This window comes from Pygocentrus nattereri, chromosome 2 (assembly GCF_015220715.1).
Source record: "Pygocentrus nattereri isolate fPygNat1 chromosome 2, fPygNat1.pri, whole genome shotgun sequence".
NCBI classification, from domain to species: Eukaryota; Metazoa; Chordata; class Actinopteri; order Characiformes; family Serrasalmidae; genus Pygocentrus; species Pygocentrus nattereri.
Window position 1 is genome coordinate 6132462 of NC_051212.1, and position 6025 is coordinate 6138486.

Consider the following 6025-nt stretch of genomic DNA (forward strand, 5'->3'; position numbering starts at 1 on the left):
GTGTGGGCTCCCTCCCGCAGTCCGAAGACATGCAGTTAGATGTCTTAACTGGCCTTAGAGTGAATGTGAGGGTCCATGTCTGTCTGTCTGCCTTGCGATGGACTGGCAGCCTGTCCAGGGTGTCTCTTGCCTCACGGCCAGCACCCCGTGCGACCCAGGAGGATAAGCAGCTTAGATGATGAGTGAATGAATAAATAAAAGGAGTAACTTTTTAAACTAGTAGTAAACTAGACTAAAACCATGAAGGTGACAAATAAAATGATAACCCTACAGCCTTAATTTCCGTTTGAATGAGTTTCTATACCGGCTGCATACGGAGTGTGAGCGGCTGAGCTTCAGCCTGACTGTTAATCCACTGTTGCCACCTACAGGACATATTGTGAACTGCAGCTTATGAAGCAAACGGGAAAGGAAGTTTAATTATGAGGCATGAACGCGTTTTTACAATTAACGGTTCTTCAATGGTTCTTCTATTGTTCAAAGCTTGACATCATAATAATAGCAGAGCCCTTTCCGGTTTTACCCGTTCTTAGCCACGCTAGCACTGCGACCCTGCTAATATTCTACCATTCTTAGCGTTGTTAGCAGTTCTAGCTATATTTTTAACCGTTCTTAGCCACGCTAGCACTCCGACCCTGCTAATATTCTACCATTCTTAGCGTTGTTAGCAGTTCTAGCTATATTTTTAACCGTTCTTAGCCACGCTAGCACTCCGACCCTGCTAATATTCTACCGTTCTTAGCGTTGTTAGCAGTTCTAGGTCATTTCTACCCGTTCTTAGCCACGCTATCACTCCGACCCTGTTAATATTCTACCGTTCTTAGCCTTGTTAGCAGTTCTAGCTAATTTTTACCCGTTCTTAGCCATGCTAGCACTCCGACCCTGCTAATATTCTACCATTCTTAGCGTTGTTAGCAGTTCTAGCTATATTTTTAACCGTTCTTAGCCATGCTAGCACTCCGACCCTGCTAATATTCTACCATTCTTAGCGTTGTTAGCAGTTCTAGCTATATTTTTAACCGTTCTTAGCCACGCTAGCACTCCGACCCTGCTAATATTCTACCGTTCTTAGCGTTGTTAGCAGTTCTAGGTCATTTCTACCCGTTCTTAGCCACGCTATCACTCCGACCCTGTTAATATTCTACCGTTCTTAGCCTTGTTAGCAGTTCTAGCTAATTTTTACCCGTTCTTAGCCATGCTAGCACTCCGACCCTGCTAATATTCTACCATTCTTAGCGTTGTTAGCAGTTCTAGCTATATTTTTAACCGTTCTTAGCCACGCTAGCACTCCGACCCTGCTAATATTCTACCGTTCTTAGCCTTGTTAGCAGTTCTAGGTCATTTCTACCCGTTCTTAGCCACGCTAGCACTCCGACCCTGCTAATATTCTACCGTTCTTAGCCTTGTTAGCAGTTCTAGGTCATTTCTACCCGTTCTTAGCCACGCTAGCACTCCGACCCTGCTAATATTCTACCGTTCTTAGCCTTGTTAGCAGTTCTAGGTCATTTCTACCTGTTCTTAGCCACGCTAGCACTCCGACCCTGCTAATATTCCTCTGTTCTTAGCCTTGTTAGCAGTTACGTAGCCGTAGCAAGGTTAGCCATTATACCCTGCTGGTTTTGTCCATTAGGCCTTGGGTGCATTACACTGTTAGTTTAATACCCACTAAACCTGATTAACATTAAATAAAAAGCTTCACATGATTATTTTACTTTGGGCCTTTTGTAGGGGACAGTATCACTGGAACACAACAGGAATACACTCACTGGCCACTTTATTAGGTACTCACTAGCAAAAGGTTGCCTTCAGAACTGTCTTAATTCTCCATGCCACACTTTCAACAACGTGTTGGAAACGTTCCTCAGAGATTCTGGTTGGTTATTTGAGTTCCTGTTGTCTTTCTATCATCTGGAACCAGTCTGCCCATTCTCCACTGACCTCTCACATCAACAAGGCATTTTCGTCCACACAACTGACCGCTCACTGGATATTTCCTCTTTTTCGGACCGTTCTCTGTAAACCCTAGAGATGGTTGTGTGTGAAAATCCCAGTAGATCAGCAGTTTCTGAAATACTCAGACCAGCCCGTCTGGCACCAACAACCACGCCCTTAAATCCCCTTTCTTCCCCGTTCTGATGCTCGGTCTGCACTTCAGCAGGTCGTCTTGACCACCTCTACATGCGTAAATGCACTGAGTTGTGGCCGTGTGATTGGCTGATTAGCTATTTGTGTTAACGTGCGACTGAATACCTAATAAAGTGGCCGGGGAGTGCAGGTGTGTTGGTCGTGGTCACGCTGCTGCTGTTAACTGAAGGATGAAGTTAATCTGAGGTTGTTTAACTTTTTAAGCTAAATGAGTTTGTTTAGGGGACAAAACTGTGACACAGAGTTCTCTGTGCATCGCTGACGTCAGTTAGCTGTGTGCTATTTTATCTCAAGGCCCCCCGGCTCACTGCCGATGAAGGTGGTCCGCAGACGTGTTTTAAATCATTGTCTCCCTGCTATAAACTTGACAACTTGATTTCCTGCAGCTTCTCTGGTTTGTCAAAGCTTTAGCGGGCTGTACGTGTCAGGCAGTGAGCTACGGACTGCTTGTTTGGTTGTGGTCGAGTTGTGGTTTTAACTGTTTGTTCAACACAAGGCAAAGCTACACTGCAGGCCGAGTGACCCAGAAATAACGAGAAAGGCTTCGGACTCGCCGCCACAACGCATACGAGTTTCCATTTCCGCCCGCTGACCTTCATAGTAGTGCTAAATGTTCCACTGTGACCTGATTACACACCCAGACCCAGGGTTTGGGGGCCGGCTACTGGTTAAGTGGGCCAACTAGAAATCTTTATGAACCCTGAGACATGAGCCCTGAGCTATAGTGAGGAAGACCACCAACCAGCCGGATTCATCATAGCCAAATAACTGGAAAATGAGTCGCCTCATTACTGTAATCAGAGAGGAATGTTTCTCGCCTCATGTTTGACTGAGTGCGCTGACATTGTACCATGGATGGAGCTCAAGCTGCCTCCAATGTTAACCTCTTCAACTCCTCAGGACCACCGGTGGGTCCGAACCGCACTTCCTCATGTTCTTCATGACGTTCATATTCCATAAGCTCCATTCAGAAGCTGGGCGTCGTGTGAGGCTGCAGCTCTTCTCTCCAGTCTAATAGACGGTGATGTCATTTTAAACCCTTATAATAAAAGAAGCTGAACTCAGTTTGTTTTTCTACTGAAAGTCGACCCGTTTTTCCCCAAATCTGGGCTCTAAACTATAAACAGACGGCGTCTCTTCAGTGATCTGCTCTGGAAACATCACTTTTAGAAAATAACACAAAGAGCGTCAGAGATTTTTGGCTTTAGCAGTAAACTGTGAGCATATGTGGAGATCATAAAACACATGTTCTGTTCATTTGAGGGAACTTTTACAATAAATAAATAAAATAAAATAAAAAAATCACATTTATTTCTTGCAGTTACTGAATAACTCGCCTTACGATTTGGTCAGATGGACAAACCAGAGCCTACCCTGAAGAATAAGAGGTTAAGGCCCAGTTTTCTCTTTCCACCTTGAAGAGCACAGCAGTTTAAACCAGAAAAAAAAAAAAAAGTACTTAAATATCTGGAAAAAAAATTGTAAGCTTGAATGAAAGGGAAAATTTGGTCCATCAGTGAAGGAGAAATGGGAACAAATGCTGACGTGAACCGATTTTTCACCGATTTTTCAGATGGGAGACGAAGCCACGCACTTCCACTCCATCTGACGCAGATAAGTCTTCAGCGCTGCGTCTGGACTGGCGTTCGCAGTGTTCGGTGGGTGGTGGGTGGTGGGTGGTGGGCCGCTCCGCTCCGGTCGACGTGAAATGAACGGGAAAGGTTCAGTAAAAGTTCTATATCTATAAGTTAAACTACAGTAAATGTACTGTTTATTTACATGCAGTAAAAATGAGTTCTCCATTAAATTCTGGAGAAATTTAACAGTGAATTTTTTTTTGCAGTGCAATTCAGTGGCTTGCGGTCAACAGCGGTGTCCCCATTCAAACATTTCGGAAATTTTAAAGCAAAAATTCTGAGATGTCAATAAAAGAGAACATGAATTATTGAGAAGCTGGAAGTTTTTCTTTTTCTTTTTTTTCCCAAAAAAACTTTTTAAAGCTTGAAAACTGCGTCGATGTTGGCTACGAAAACGTTTATTATCAGGAAAATGTTCTTCCTTTTAAGTTTGCCAGAAATGTTGCAAAAACTTGGAATGTTTTTTTTTTTTCTCCAAGGAAATTAACACAGAAATGTGGACAGGGAGTGTTTTCAAAGGGAATACTGCCACATTTCATACTGCATGATGAGTAGCTTTATCTGCAGGCAAGTTGGACAATCCAGCAGCACTGCTGTGTCTGATCCACTCGTACCAGCACAACACACACTAACACACCACCACCACGTCATCGTCACTGCAGTGCTGAGAATGATCCACCACCCAAATAGTACCTGCTCTGTGAGGGTCCATGGGGGTCCTGACCACTGAAGAACAGGGTAACAGAGTATCAGAGAAACAGATGGACTACAGTCTGTAACTGTAGAACTACAGAGTGCAGCTACACAGTAAGTGTAACTGTATATATACACATATTTAATATTCATGATTCACGATCGGAGCCCTGACTGCACTGGAAGCAGATCGGAGAAGTAAAGACCTCCATAGAGAACCTCCATCCTTGCAGGTGCCACGCTTTACGTTTTATTTTCCTATATGTTGACTTTAGTGAATAAACGGTAATCACACCAGAATCACACCAGCATCTTCAGGTTCACCCCAGATCTGCCGCGACGAGGGAGTCGGGCCTCCAGACGTCCCTGTCTGACAGCTCAGAGACGCTGGGAGGAGCAGGGACTCTTTAAGGAGGACTGAAGATCACCATCACCCGCTTCCTCCCCGCTGCATCACTCCTCACTCTAGACATGGTTCCATCACCTTTTCACACTCCTCCTACACCAGCAGGCCAACCGTTCCACCTCACGCAGGAGTAAAGTGTAAAGTTACACACACACACATACACACACACACACATATACACACACACACACCTGCACACACACACACATACACACACACACATACACACACACACACACACACCTACACACACACATACACACACACACACACACATACACACACACACACACATATACACACACACACAGTTCGAACATGACTGGACAGTTAAATGTTTTCAAGCGGTTTTTATTGATAATAAAATATAAACATGTCATTTACATATTAGAATATATAAAAAGCGAAACTCAGACAATTTTATTCACTTAGAAGACGTTACACCTTAAACTGACACTTAAAAACACACAAACGTTTTTATCGCTGTGATAATGAACTGAATTTCACACACAACACATTTTGTTCCACTGCAAGACACACGAAGCAGAGATGAGACTCGCTGAGAAGCCGCGTGATGAAAACCTCGACTACGTCTGTTTCGCTATTAGTGCAGAGAAAAGCAGCAAACCTCAAAACATTTCACAGAACTGTAACGTGGTAGACAGAGAGACAGACAGAGAGAGAGAGAGAGAGAGATAGAGAGAGAGAGAGAGAGAGAGAGAGAGAGAAGAGAGAGACAGAGAGAAGAGAAAGAGACAGAAAGAGAGAGAGACAGAGATAGAGAGAGAGAGAGACAGAGAGAGAGAGAGAGAGACAGAGATAGAGAGAGAGAGAGAGAAGAGAGAGAGACAGAGAGAAGAGAAAGAGACAGAAAGAGAGAGATAGACAGAGATAGAGAGATAGAGAGAGATAGAGATAGACAGAGATAGACAGAGTTAGACAGAGAGAGAGAGAGAGAGAGAGAGAGAGAAGAGAGAGAGACAGAAAGAGACAGAGAGAGAGAGAGAGAGATAGAGAGAGAGAGAGAGAGATAGACAGAGATAGAGAGAGATAGAGATAGAGAGAGAGATAGACAGAGATAGACAGAGACAGAGAGAGATAGACAGAGATAGACAGATAGAGAGAGAGAAAGAGAGAGAGACAG